Genomic DNA, 15,164 nt, shown 5'->3' on the forward strand with positions numbered 1-15,164 from the left:
CCCTGATGTACGAAAGTCTCTGTAATCTGCGTAAAGACGTTGCACGACGGGGCCGTGAGGCTTTTACAACATGGTTACTGCGGGTCGGGGACCTTATGGGTACAGGTGTGCAGCTGGATGGTACTGAGACAAGGAATTTGGGACGCCTGACCCAGGACTCAGGTGTGGATCACGTATTCGTAAGGGAGCCAGGCCTCCTTTCCCACTAGGAGCGGCTTTTAATGAGTGTAAGAGAGAGGTTTGACCATAAAAAGAAAATGCAGGAGCACCACCATATAATGCGCTGGAAAACCCTTGAGGAGGGGATCCAACAGCTAAGGAAAGTGGCAGTAATGGAGGTACTCTTTGGGAGGGGTGGACAACATGACAATGACCCCGACAAGGTCAGGTGCACAGGGCAGATGTTGTGGAATCTGGCACACCTGGGGCCATCTCAATACACCACATTCATTGCAGCCATTAATGCTGACACCAACCACAAGACAGTGGGTTCTGTTGCCAATAAGCTCAGAAATTTTGAGAGTATGATGAATGGCCCAATGCAGGCTCAGGTCTATGCCGTGATTAGGGAACTCAGAGAGAAGTTTAAGGAGGAGATAAGAGGGGTGAGAGAGGAGATGAGGAAGGTCAATGCGGCACCAGTGCGAGTCACAGATGCCAGAATTAGAGCCCAACGTCCCCCACCTAGGGAGAGAGGATACACCCCACGAGCTGACCTGTGGTTCTTTCTGCATGACCATGGGGAAGACATGAGAAGGTGGGATGGGAAACCCACTTCTGCCCTGGCAGCACGAGTGCGTCAACTCAGGGATGGAAACACTAACCAAGGGAGCTCCACTAAAGTGAAGGTAGCCTCAACTTCCCATAACCAAGAAGCAGGGTACTACAAAAGGGAAGATGATTTGTCAGATCCCCTTGAGGGAACCTCCAACATGTATGCCCAGGAAGGAAATAATAACCAGTGCTAGAGGGGCCCTGCCTCTAGCCAGGGAGAGGCACGGGAAAACCGGGTCTTTTGGACGTTGTGGATCCGATGGCCTGGCACATCAGAGCCACATAAACATAAGGCATTAGTTGACACTGCTTCACAGTGCACCCTAATACCATCAGAACATGTGGGGGAAGAGCCTGTTTCTATTGCTGGGGTGACAGGGGGATCACAGGAATTGACTTTGCTGGAGGCTGAGGTGAGCCTGACTGGGAAGGAGTGGCAGAAGCATCCAATTGTGACTGGCCCAGAGGCACCGTGTATTCTAGGCATAGACTTCCTCAGGAATGGCTATGACAAAGACCCAAAGGGACTCAGGTGGGCTTTTGGAATAGCTGCTGTAGAGGCAGAAAACATTAAGCAATTGAACACCTTGCTTGGACTGTCAGAGAACCCATCTGTAGTGGGACTCCTGAAGGTGAAGGAGCAGCAAGTGCCAATTGCCACCTCCACAGTACACCACCAGCAGTACAGGACAAATCGAGATGCCGTGATCCCCATCCACAAGATGATCCGTGAGCTGGAGGGCCAAGGGGTGGTCAGCAAAACCCACTCACCCTTCAACAGCCCCATCTGGCCTGTGCGCAAGTCTGACAGAGAATGGAGATTGACTGTGGACTATCGTGCATTGAATGAAGTGACTCCACCGCTGAGCACTGCCGTGCGGGACATGCTGGAATTCCAGTACAAGCTGGAGTCCAAGGCAGCAAAGTGGTACGCCACCATTGATATCACCAATGCCTTTTTCTCCATTCCTCTGGCAGCAGAGTGCAGGCCTCAGTTTGCTTTCACCTGGAGGGGCGTGCAATACACCTGGAACCAACTGCACCAAGAGTGAAAACACAGCCCCACCATCTGCCATGGACTAATCCAGGCTGCACTGGAAAAGGGTGAAGCTCCAAAACATCTGCAACACATCAATTACATCATTGTGTGAGGAAACACGGCAATGGAAGTATTTAAGAAAAGAGAGAAGATCATCCAGATTGTGCTGGGAGCTGGTTTTGCCATCAAGAGGAGTAAAGTCAAAAGTCCTGCCCGAGAGATCCAGTTCCTGGGAGTAAAGTAGCAAGACGGGCGGCGCCAAATCCCCACTGAGGTCATCAATAAGATCACCGCAATGTCTCCACAACCAACAAGATGGAAACACAAGCTTTCCTAGGTGCCATAGGCTTTTGGAGAATGTACATTCCGGAGTACAGCCAGATCGTGAGCCCTCTCTACCTGCTCATCCAGAAGAAGAACGAATTCCACTGGGGCCCTGAGCAGCAGCAAGACTTTGCCCAGATCAAGCAGGAGATCACTCATGCTGTAGCCCTTGGTCCAGTCAGGACGGGACCAGAGGTGAAGAATGTGCTCTACTCTGCAGCCGGGAACAAGGGCTTGTCCTGGAGCCTTTGGCAGAAGGTACCTGGTGAGACCCGAGGCCGACCTCTGGGATTCTGGAGCCGAAGTTACAAAGGGTCTGAAGCCACCTACACCCCAAGAGAGAAGGAGATCTTGGCTGCTTATGAAAAAGTTCAAGCTGCCTCAGAGGTGATTGGCACAGAAGCACAGCTCCTCCTGGCACCCCGACTACAAGTGCTGGGGTGGATGTTTAAAGGGAAGGTCCCCTCCACCCACCACACCACTGATGCCACATGGAGCAAGTGGATCCCCCTCATCACACAGCGCGCCCGTATCGGAAACCCAAATTGCCCTGGGATTTTGGAAATAATCACAAACTGGCCAGAAGGTAGAAATTTTGCTCTTGCCGATGAAGAGGGGCAAGAACAAGTGACCCGGGCTGATGAAGCCCCACCATACAACCAACTGCCAGCAGACGAAACTCGCTAAACTCTTTTCACTGATGGTTCCTGTCGCATCGTGGGGATGAACCGGAAGTGGAAAGCAGCCGTTTGGAGCCCCACACGACAGGTTGCACAAGGTACTGAAGGAGAAGGTGGATCAAGTCAACTTGCTGAACTCAAAGCCGTTCAGCTGGCCCTGGACATTGCTGAAAGAGAGAAGTGGCCAAAGCTTTACCTTTACACTGATTCATGGATGGTAGCCAATGCTCTGTGGGGCTGGCTGGAAAGATGGAAAAAAGCTAACTGACAACACAGGGGAAAACCAATCTGGGCTGCTGATGAGTGGAAAAACATTGCCACTTTTGTAGAGAAGCTACCCGTAAAAGTCTGTCATGTAGATGCCCATGTCCCCAAGAGTCGGGCTAATGAGGAGCACCAACACAATGAGCAAGTAGATCAGGCTGCAAGGATAGAGGTGTCACAGATAGACTTAGACTGGCAACACAAGGAAGAATTGCTCCTGGCTTGATGGGCCCATGATGCCTCAAGTCATCAAGGCAGAGATGCTACCTATAAGTGGGCATGAGACCGAGGGGTGGATCTCACCATGGACAGTATTTCCCAGGTTATCCATGACTGTGAGATGTGTGCTGCCATCAAGCAAGCCAAGCGAGTGAAGCCCCTCTGGTATGGGGGGCGGTGGTCCAAATATAAGTATGGGGAGGCCTGGCAGATTGACTACATCACACTGCCTCAGACACGCCAAGGCAAGCACTATGTGCTAACCATGGTAGAAGCCACCACTGGATGGTTGGAAACCTACCCTGTGCCTCACGCCACTGCTCACAACACCATCCTGGGCCTGGAAAAACAAGTCCTTTGGAGACATGGTACCCCTGAGAGAATTGAGTCAGACAATGCGACTCATTTCAAGAGCAGCCTCATAAACACCTGGGCCAGAGAACACGGCATCAAGTGGGTGTACCACATTCCTTATCATGCACCAACGGCTGGGAAAGTGGAATGCTGCAATGGACTGCTTAAAACCACCTTGAAGGCACTGGGTGGGGGGACTTTCAAGAACTGGGAGATTAATCTACCAAAGGCCACATGGTTAGTGAACACCCGAGGTTCCACTAATCAAGCAGGCCCTGCCCAGTCTGAGCCCTTGAGAACACCAGATGGGGACAAGGTTCCAATGGTGCACATGAGAGGTATGCTCGGAAAAACTGTTTGGGTGAACTCTGCCTCCAGCAAAGACAATCCAATTCGTGGGGTGGTTTTCGCTCAAGGGCCAGGTTGTACCTGGTAGGTGATGCAAAGGGATGGAAAGACCCGATGCATACCCCAAGGAGACCTTGTTTTAGGGTCAACTACCTATGATACTGTGCCTGTATCTGTAACTGTATGGATGTCTATAATTTTAAGATTTTAATTTGATGTAGCATGATGGTATGGGAAAATTCAGGGTGCATAATGCTGAAGGTCAGTTCTTTCCCTTTTTCCCTCTGTAGAATTTTCCCCATTGTCATGCTAAAATACCTGTTGACTAGGCCCTGGTGGCAAGGGGGAGGGGAGGGAAGAGGGAACCCCACGAGATTCAAACAGCCAGAAGAGGAAACGGAAGGCTCTGTCTCGGCCCATTTCACCCACGGATTTCAGACGAGAAAAACGATCGCTGCCTCTGCACCAATTCCTACCATCCCAGCGCCAGGAGCCGTCCTCACTGCTGTTGGACCCTGCACTGCTGCCTTTTTGCTTTTACCTGCCATCATCCAGCACTCTGCTAACCACTGTGACTGACACCGTGAGCGGAGGGCTCTCTCCATCTCTCTCTCCCCCTGGGACAGTGCTGCCATCACCCCCAGCCCTCCTGCAGCTCTGCTGGACCTGCCTGTCCCCAGCACTGGGAACTGCAGCTCAGGGAAAAGGTGCCTGCAGCCAAAAAGGACTGGGACTGAGTTACTGTTCTGTTTGTGGCTAATTTCATAGCTGTTGTTGTTCTTGTTTGTCTTGTTAGCTGTATTAGTAAAGAACTGTTATTCCTATCCCCATATCTTTGCCTAAAAGCTCCCTTAATTTCAAAATCATAATTATCTATAGAAAGGAAGGATCTCATTTTTCAGTTCAAAGGGAGGCTTCTGCTTTCCTTAACAAACACCTGTTTTTCAAACAAAGACAGGGTTACAATGTTGCAGAGCTGGCACAAGCAACAGAAAGACAAAACAAATACACTAACTTTCCTTGATTTCATTCACGATTCTAAAGTCTTTGGGAGAATCATTGAAGAAAGAACACCAGCAACTTCTCCATTAAAATCATAACCATATTAAAAAGCTATGAGTTGTATTTGATTTTTAGCCTTCTTTATGGAGAGATTTTTGAAGTAGCACTGTAAAAACATAGTGAGGAATTTTAAAAAGTAGCAATTTGCATTATTAACATGAATGAATTTTAAAACACCGGATTTACTTTTAACTTCCATGCTCTTCCATTATTAACTTTGCTGTACGCTGCACTTGACATAGCCCTATGTAGAAATATGCTGAAATAATGTAATATGAAGATGCAAAAGGCTTGGATGGTTTGGACAAGTTCACATCCATCTGTAGAAATAATCTTCTTGCAATCCTTTTGACCGCTAGGAATGAAAGAATGTCATGGTGTCTGTTCCTATCTGAAGATCTCAGAGCAAGTGAGGATCTAGCAATGTTCAAGAAGGACCACTTAGTCAGAGGAGCTCAGAACAGTATAATCCATCCACTTAGGTGCAGCCAGACCCACCCTTACTCAGAGCAAAGCACACCAGCCAGGTTTGAAAAATGTGTGTCTGTATGTGAAAAATGTTAGATAGGAAAAGCACCATGTCTGGGGTCATCTGGGACCACTCAATAGTTGCCTGCACTTGCTTCCAAATTGGCTCTGATTCCAGGTGCCCTCTGCTAGTAGGAGGTGGCAGTCTGGCACCCTCCAGAAGCTGGCAGATTACATCGCAAGCCCTTCAGCGAATCAGCCTGGGCACTATGCTATCAGAGCCTACTTCTTCCAGCTCAGAAGCTGCCCTCAGCTTTTGGAGCAGGGTCAGCTGCTGGGAGGTTGGAGCTTCCCACATGCATGGTACAGACAGGCACAGAGAGAGAGAGACGGCAGACATCCCACAGGGTGCAAATGAGGGAGACCTTCTGTAACTCAGAAAAATAAAGCTCCACTGCACCATGCTGCTGAGGCTCAGCAGTGGTGAGGCTGCAACAAGCTGTGTGTGTGTCTAGGGATGAAAGGGGTTTTATTTTGTGGTGAAAAAGGGAGGAAATGCTCAATTTACTAAATCTTACTTTTAAAACTACTTCTCATTTAGAAGCAGAATATTTAGTGAGTTAAGATGTGGCTTTGTTGAGACAGCATGGCCAAGAGCAGGCTGAATTTCTCTGCAGCAGACAGGCATTAGGTAAGAAAAGGTTAGAAAAGTTTTCATGTGGACACAGGAAGGTTTTGTTGCATTTAGAGAATTAGCATGGAGGAGAACTCTGTGGTTCGGGATATTTCTAGGACAGACTGCAGCAGAACTGCAGGGAAAAAAAAGAAAAAGGAAAAAACAAAAACATAAAAAATATATGTAGTTAAGCTACCAAAACAGTGAAAAACAAAACTACTCAGAAGGTATGAAGCTCTTCACAATGCAATAGCTTGGAGAAAAAAAAAAAAAAACACACTTTAAAAGAGATTTTATATTGCCATGCCAAAATAGAGCCAATGTTAATTAGTGGCTATTCAAGAAGGGTACTCTAAAAATGTTAATTAAATTAAGAGAATGCAATTTTTAGGGAGATGCCTAGGAAAAAGATTAATCTTCTGCTTTTTGGTTTAACAAAACAACCATGAGGTCTAGTCTGGAATGCCTAATCAGACCTTATTGCTCACTCCTGATCTGCTAGAATTCTTTGGGGGAAAATGGTGAGCCAAGCCTATCAATACTGCAGAGCTTCTGAAGATTTTGGTACCAAGAATAAGACTCTGTTAAGATGAACTTGCGGCCCTGGGTGATTGCCACACAAGTGAGAGATCAGTATTTTCTAGTCTGAACAATTGATCTGAGGCAGAAGTGTCATTTGCTTCATGTTTGCTTTCCAATCTGAAATACAGCCCTCCCATTCTGCAAAACATATTCTTCCTGTTGGTCCTGACACAAGTTTGGCGTGGTGGTAAGGAAAAACTTAGAAAAATACTCTAAATAGCCTTTTAAAACTTTTTAAAATAAGGTATATTTTCAGAGGTATCATTTGAGAAGCTGAATTCTGTTGTATCAAATGCATTAGAGTAAAACACATGGCATAGCTAGGTTTAGGCACCATGGTCATGGTGTAGTTCTAGCAGGAGGTGAAACATGGAAGAGAAAGAGAGCATCTCCTCTCAGGGGAAATGCAGTCTCACTGATGAATGAGACAAGATGACTAATAGCTCTAGGAGAGCAGGTCAAAGGCTGAAAACTAAAATCAAAATACAAATACTAAGCACCCAGGCAGGCGCCACAAGCACAGAGCATGGTACACAGACCAGCGCAGGCAGGAGGAAAAGCAGCAAGCTGGCTTGCTTTCACCTCCATCAGGTAGGAGAAAGAAACCTGAAGGTCAGGCTGCAGCACTAAGGGGTGCAGGAGGAATCACAAGCTACAAAGTCCATCCTGAAAAGGTAGCACACAGGTAGAAGCAAGGGCCCTGTCTTTGCCATCTCACAGCCAAGCCTAATGAGGCCCCAGCTTCACTAGCTAAAGTCATTTCACAATGATTCCTCAGGGCAAAGAACATTTGAGCAAAAGGACAGTGGCACACCCAATTCTGCATGATCTTGTGTCAGAGAGCTGATCATCTCCCAGGGCCAGCTTTGGGAAACCTGAAGACTTAGTGGTGAAAGGCAGAAAGTTTGATTTAAAAGCTAACAGTAGAACTTCCACCAGAGGGTTTGAAGCACATTATCCTTTACACAGTCATCCTGACTTGCACTGGACTGCTAATAACAAATACACACCAGAGACAGAAAATACATTCCTCCTCAACACTGCTAGGGCAAAATGCTCTATGCGTGTTATTGAATGAAATTATGCAGGTTACAAAAATATGTGCACCTCAGCTAAGACAAAGCAGCATCTTCAACAGTGGAAAAACACTGGAAATATAACTCACATAGGTCTTGGTACTGAAGTTTAACAGTACTGTTTGAGCCAGATGCAGCTGCTCACTGGCCTTGAGTTTTGTACAGGGGAGGCACAAAAATTATCTTGCCAGGTAAGCATTCCTGCTAAATAACCCTGATTAATCCATCAAATTATGACAGCGTTCCAAAAGAATGAGAAAAGCTGCGAACTTCACATTTCAAGGATCCACAGTTGTAAGAAATCATCTCTTGTCAGCTTTCTGCAGGTTCAGTCAATCCCACAGTTACTGTATCACCCAAGTTGAAATCCCTTTTCAGTTAAATGGCCATGTTGGCTGGGTCTAGAAGAATGCCTGTGAAAATTTATGAATGAGGTACTGTGTGCAGAACAATGTCCTAGTGCACTGCAGTGACTTTGAGGGATGCATAGACAACATGAGAAGACTATTTTAACTGTTGGAGGTGAAGTTAAAAGGCCATAAATGTGGTCTAAGTCAGAAGTGTATGGAGTGGGAGTCAAAATGGTTGCTCAAGGAAATTTGAGAACCAAGCAACATGGTGCATGAGATACCCTTGCAGGGAAACCACAGAGCATCACCACAGTCTTTCCTGGTTGCTGGATTTCCCCAAAATTGCCAGTACAGCCCAAGCAGCAGAACTGCCACCTGAGTTGGTGATCTGGGACTGGGACTGAATACTCAATGCTGGATACCCACCGCAGATTCAGAAATGTAAGACAGCCAGTGGGTATAAGCAGAGGGAATGTAGCTGGACTATACAAACTACAGAGTTTTGAACATACTGACACAGTCAGAAAAATAGTCTCTCTTGCTTCTCACCTCCCCTGGAGCCTACACAGAGACGTTTTCATTAAGGTGTTCGATACAGCTCATTGTAATGGTGTTAGAATATTTGATTGAGCATCACTGTGTACAGAACAGGAAGAACACTAACAAACAGGAAAATTGGAAGTTCTCTTTGAAAGACACAGTGACTAACAAATTGTTGAAATCTACACTCTGAAAAGAACCCTTTGTTTTTATTAGGGGGAACAACATGACCCCATTCTGACAAATACCTTGGTGTAACAGCCTGGGTATCTTACAGTCCACGGATGCAAAAGCTTCCCAGATTTTTCAGATTCACTGAAGTTCATGCTGAACAACCAATAAACCTTGGAAAAAAGCAAAACTTTTCTTTTTCTCTTTTTTTTTTTTCTTCCTGGCAAAGCAATGAGGCAAGTTCTTGAGCAACATATTGGAAGTAAAGTCACAAAAGAAAAGCATGGCATGAGTAAAGACAGACTTGAGTAGTGCTTTGAATCTAATTTGCTGCCAAGGAATTATTTAAAGTTTCTCAAAAAAACTTTTTAGCAAAGGTACTTCAGATGCTAGAGGCTTAAGATGCACCAAGATAGAGGAAGTTATTCTAATTAGCTGTACCTTTCAGACATCCTTTAATTGCAGGGGATAAGGACTGCCCAGCCTGCAGTCTGCCAAAGAGGACCTTGGTTTAGCTCTCCCTCAAACTGTAATGCCTTAATAATAGTTTCTCAATGTGACATGTTAAAGCCTCAAAGCAGCTCCTGGGTCCCCAGTTTTTCCTCCTTTTTTTGCTACATTTACAGCTCTCATAGTGTCTGTGCATTTGTGAGGGTTCAAATTCAGAGGATATAAGAAAGCGTTTTGGCATTTCAGCATTTCACACCCACTCCAGCTGGAGGACCACTTCTCCACCTCTCAGATATCTTCTTTCTTAGAGCACATGTGTTGCATTAGGGACTCACTCCTGCATCTGTAGCAATTTGTAACTTGCATATAATAAGAGATATCTGCTTGGGGAGCTCTCTCAGATGAAACCTGCTTAAGCCTCCCTGCAGTGGTCCCTCCACAGTGATCATGGGACAAAATGGTCCCAACCCAACACCAGCCCACATGTGTCCCTTTGATGGAACAAAAAGGATGATTCTTCCTCTCTCATCCTATTCTGCTTCCATATCCCCATACTCCTCTCCACTGCAGTCTCACCCACGCAGCCACTACCTCCTTATCCACTCTCAGCCACCTACCTGTGCCAAAGGCCCAGAGGCCTGAGCCTTGGGAGAAACATTTCCACCCCAACTACTCCATGGGAAGCATGCACTAAGGTGAAGGGTCTTATCCTGCAGCCTGGCAGCTACAGATAGTTGGGAAAACCCTCCTATTGTGTTGTAAAGGCCTTTCTGAGAAAGATGAGGTCTAATTGTTGCTCTGGTGCTGAAGTAGCAAAAGCCCCAATAGGGTAACAGGCAAACAGACACTGAAGCACTGGAGAGGATATCCATAGCCTCTCAGAGGTATGTTATGCCAGATTCCTGAGGAGTTGTCTGGAAAGAGGCACATCAACTGAGGAGGATCTCTTAAAAAAAAAAAAAAAAAAAAAGAAAGAAAAAGGGAAAAGAAAGGGGAAAAAATGAAAGAAGAAGGAAGAAGGAAGAAGGAAGAAGGAAGAAGAAGGAAGAAGGAAGAAGGAAGAAGGAAGAAGGAAGAAGGAAGAAGGAAGAAGGAAGAAGGAAGAAGGAAGAAGGAAGAAGGAAGAAGGAAGAAGGAAGAAGGAAGAAGGAAGAAGGAAGAAGGAAGAAGGAAGAAGGAAGAAGGAAGAAGGAAGAAAGAAATGAGGGAACTGTGAAGTATAGAAAAGGAGGTAAAAGTTGAAATCTGTGACTGCTCAGTGAAGGTTGGTTTTCTGATCATACATGAGCCCTGGATGCATGTTTTGTCAGTAGAATCTGTATCATCATCCAGGCACAAAGCAAACTGCCACAACTCATCTGTAGAGCCACCAGGTAAATTGATCTTGGCTTAGAACATGTTTCATAGCAAGAAAGTAAAACACAAGAGAAATACCTTTTTTGGCACAGCACACCAATGCACTTATATGTCTTGCCTGAAGCCAGAATGTCAAGCAAGACTACAATAGTCAACCTACCTCTTAAATAACCTTGTTTTGAAACTTGGTTTCCTGAAAAGGGTAGGTGGTGCTCTGAATGGGACAGAATTTACAAGCAACTTCTCTGCAAAGTTGCTAAAACACATCTCACACAGATCAAAAGGACAAGCAGTCAACTCAGCTGGCTGAGAACTTTACTGACTTTTGCATGGCTTTGTCTGACAGGAAGTAGGACAATCCTTACATTTGGAAGAGGTGAAGGGATTGTTGTGTTTCTTTGTTTCATGTAGAGGAGCCTGAAACATATCCAGTGACGCTGCATTTTGCTTACATCTGTACTCTGAATATACAGCTTGGGACCATGGAGTTCATGCTGAGAAAAGAAAAAGAGCAGAAGAAAGAAGCTTCTAAAGCCACATAAAAATATTTGAAAAATCTGATGGGGAGGGAAAGAGCACAAGAACTCACAGTGCAGCTTTCTTGTCAGGAGGCTTTCAGAAAAAGATCTGGCAAATTTATGTTACTGGGATGATAAAATTCATATCCCACTGTGAAGGAAAGGGAAATAACCCAGTAGCAAAATCTGGGAATAGAAAAAGAAGTTAAGAGTTCTTCACTGCAGCACTTTACCTTCTTGTAATGTTTTGCCCATATCTCTATGTACTAGCATCTTTTGATCTGTGTCCTCTCTAAGTCAGTTCACAGTGGGCTGTAAGGTAACATGCAGAGCAGGGCAAACCATCCAGCTCACATGCAGGCTGGAAGAAGACAAGGATTCGGGCTCCAGGGGTTGACACAGCGAGTGTGAAAGGTGCCTTGGCTTTTACCCACTGGCACCCTGAGGCTGTTTGTAGCTCAAAAATTTTGAACTAAAAGCATTTTCATCTGCATTTCAGGAATGTTTGTGCCATTGATCTGCCCAACTTGAAAGCACCAACTAGACTGCTTAGCTATTCATGCCAGCTACTGAAAGGCATGTTTGCCAAAACAGTGAGGCAGAATCTAAAATCTATCATATTTCAGACGAGAAAGCAACAGCAACAACCCACCAGCACTAAAAGGCAATCCGGAGAGAGACAGTGGTTCTCCAAACCCACCAACCTTTAGCCATCATAGAGTACTTAGACCGTATTTTGCATCCAATTACTGCATCAGGGTTGGAAATATTTTTCTTTCTTCTTTATGTATTTTTTCTTTTTCTCTCCCCCCACCCCCCCCCCAGAATTTTTTTTCCTCTTCCCCCTTCTTGTTTTTTTTTTTTTAATCTTGAACAATAACATGCATAAAAAAGCAATTGCAACTGTACAGCCTCTCTGGACCTGTCTAACCTTTGCCAGCCTGTCAGCCCCAGAGGGCTGCATAGACAGTGAAAAGCAAACCATCCTTCTCTCCACCAGCAACCTGTTTCCTATACTTATATGCACCAGGAAGGTCTGCTGGGACATGTGTTACTTGTGAGTTATAACCAACTAACTACATCATCACCTTGATATTGAACCCAAACTCTTGCCTAACACAGTGCTGGCCTAAATATTTAGTACTTGTTAGCACAGATGGCAACTCCTATCATGCATTTGGGAAGGAGGAAGAAAATCCAAAATAAAGGCTCTTACGTGGGAGAGCCATTTCACATCTGACACAGGGTGAAAAAATATCACAGTTAGCAGAACTTAAAGACCTTAGAAATTATGCAGGTGGCTGGAAAAAACCCACCATCTTCTTGTGCAAGCAGGCTGATGTATCAGTGATCCGATAGGTAATTCAGCAGCAGAATAGAGCACTGCCTGAACCTGTTCTGCCAAGCAACAAGCTTCAGCTGCTTCTCTGCATATTACCTCTCTCTGCAGGTTGTTACAGAATGGTGCCCTAAATTCTGGCAAAGGTGCTATGTCTAAGCGAAGAAAAAACTTCAGATTTTTCTCCAACCCCTAATCCCTCTGTCCTGGTTTGAAGGACAGGTATTTGCCAAGGAAAGCAGAAGCTTCCCCTTGGACTGAAAGAAAATGTGATTCTTCCAATTATTATAATTTTGGAATTAAGAGAGCTCTCAGGCAAAAATATGGGGGTAGGAATAACAGTTCTTTACTAGTATATCTAACAAGACAAACAAGAACAACAACAGCTATGAAATTACCCACAAACAGAACAGTAACTCAGTCCCAGTGTTTTTTGGCTGCAGGCACCTTTTCCCTGAGCTGCAGTTCCCGGTGCTGGGGGCGGGCAGGTCCCGCAGAGCTGCAGGAGGGCTGGGGGTGATGGCAGAGCTGTCCCAGGGGGAGAGAGAGATGGAGAGAGCCCTCCACTCACGGTGTCGGTCCCAGTATTCAGCAGAGTGCTGGATGGTGGTAGTTCACAGCGAGAAGACAACCGGGCAGGGTCCGATAGTGGTTTCCCGACGCTGGGATGGGACAGAGAGGCAGGAGGCGGCGATCGTCCTTCTCGTCCGAACTCCGCGGGGGAAATGGACCGAGGCCCAGCCTTCCGCTTCCTCTTCTGGCTGTTTGAATCTCTCGGGGGGCTTACTTCTTCCCTCCCGTCCCCTCCCCCTTGTCACCAGGGCCCAGTCAACAGGTATCTTAGCATGACAATGGGGAAAATTCCACAGAGGGAAAAAAAAAAAGAGAGAACTAACCCTCAACACCCTCAAACAGGCCACCAGAAGGAATACTGCAGTTTGGCTCTTCAAGAAGTAAAGCAGGCTGTGACATCCACCAAGCACCCCCTACAGCCCAAGCCCTACAGCATTCCTACAAACCCTACCATCTGTTTATTAGGCCTCTTACAACAGTGCTGCAGAAGGATGAAAGACTTTGTCAAAATTTAATTTGCTTTTTCAAGGAATGAGCTAGCTCTGTCCGTCAAGAAATATTGAACAATTTTGATGGTCAGTTACAAAGGCATTTGAAATCTCATTGCAGCTTTAAGTGCTTCAGCATCTGGAAGTTCAGTGTATTCCTCCAAAGGTTTGCAGGTGCAGAATTAACCAAAATACACCATCTCTCTTGCAGATAGTACCGTTTCTGATATCTTCAGAGATAAATGCATGGATCAGGAGGATTATTGTGGCATTAGATGCTCTGATTACATTCCCTATAGTTTAATAACAAAAGCTGTGTGTATAGGTGTATCAACAGTTTTGGATTTCTGAGCAAAGAAAGTTGGGGGTTATTAGTAGAATGTGAGGAAAGAAAAGGTCACACACTCAAATATACCTCTGAGGATACTGCTGACAGTCTGTGGGGCAAGAGAAGTGATTTCTCAATATAGCTTCATGAGTTTTCTGATAAGAAGCAACAGGGACTTTGTTAACAAAACTGTAGATCCATCTTGTCACATCCAGAGGGCTTTGGCTGTGAGCTAAAGCTGTAAAAAAAGGCAACCACATTTTGTAACACCTGCTTTTTAAAGATAGTAGCTACAGTATGTGCACTCTTCAAGTTCCTATTTATCTGCTAGTTTTGGCTGGGGAAGAACTTTTTTTTTTTTTAGAATAACTCCCATGGGAGTAAGTTTTGGATTTTTGCTTTCAAAACCAGCATTGATAGTTCAGCAATGTTTTAGTAACTGCTTAGCAGTGCTTACAGAGGGGTCAAGTCCCCTTCTACTTCTCACCCTGGGGTGAGAAGGCCGGGGTGCTCATGTAGTTGGAAGGGAACCCCAGCTGACCAAGGGAACTTATAATCTACAGCAGCATTCCTGTATATGAAGCTGTGGGGAAGAAGGAGGAAATGGGGACATTCAGAGTGATGGCATTTATCTTTGCAAGTCAGTGTTACTTATGATGCTCTCCTAGGGGTGGCTGAAGACCTGCACCCTGCATGGGAAATGATGAATGGGTTTCTTGATTTGCTTGCATATACATCTTTTACTTCACCCACTGAACTATCTTTATCTCAAACCACAAATTTTCCTAGTTTTTTTGTTTAGGTTTTCTCCCCAGATCCACCATGGTGGGAGTGAGTGGCTGTATGCTGCTTAGCTGTTAGCTAAGGTTAAACCACAGCATAACTGCAGTAGCACCTAGACCTTATAATCATTAATGAGAAGCTTACTTTCATTGGATATAAAAAGCTTGAAATGGTGGTCTCAACAAAATGGTGGCTGTCAATTGCACTGTTGTTCCTTCTGTCTAATGCTTTCCCCAAGGAGGTATCCTGCCCTTTCCACAGAAAGCATTTGGTTGGTATTTCATGTAGGAAAGCAGAGAGGTAGCTAAAGAACTTTATAGCTGACATTACAAGCTACTTAGTGAGATTAAACATATTTTTCCCAGACACATTTACCAAAGATAATACAAAGATAAGTTTACA

This window comes from Cinclus cinclus, chromosome 1 (genome assembly GCF_963662255.1).
Source record: "Cinclus cinclus chromosome 1, bCinCin1.1, whole genome shotgun sequence".
NCBI classification, from domain to species: domain Eukaryota; kingdom Metazoa; phylum Chordata; class Aves; order Passeriformes; family Cinclidae; genus Cinclus; species Cinclus cinclus.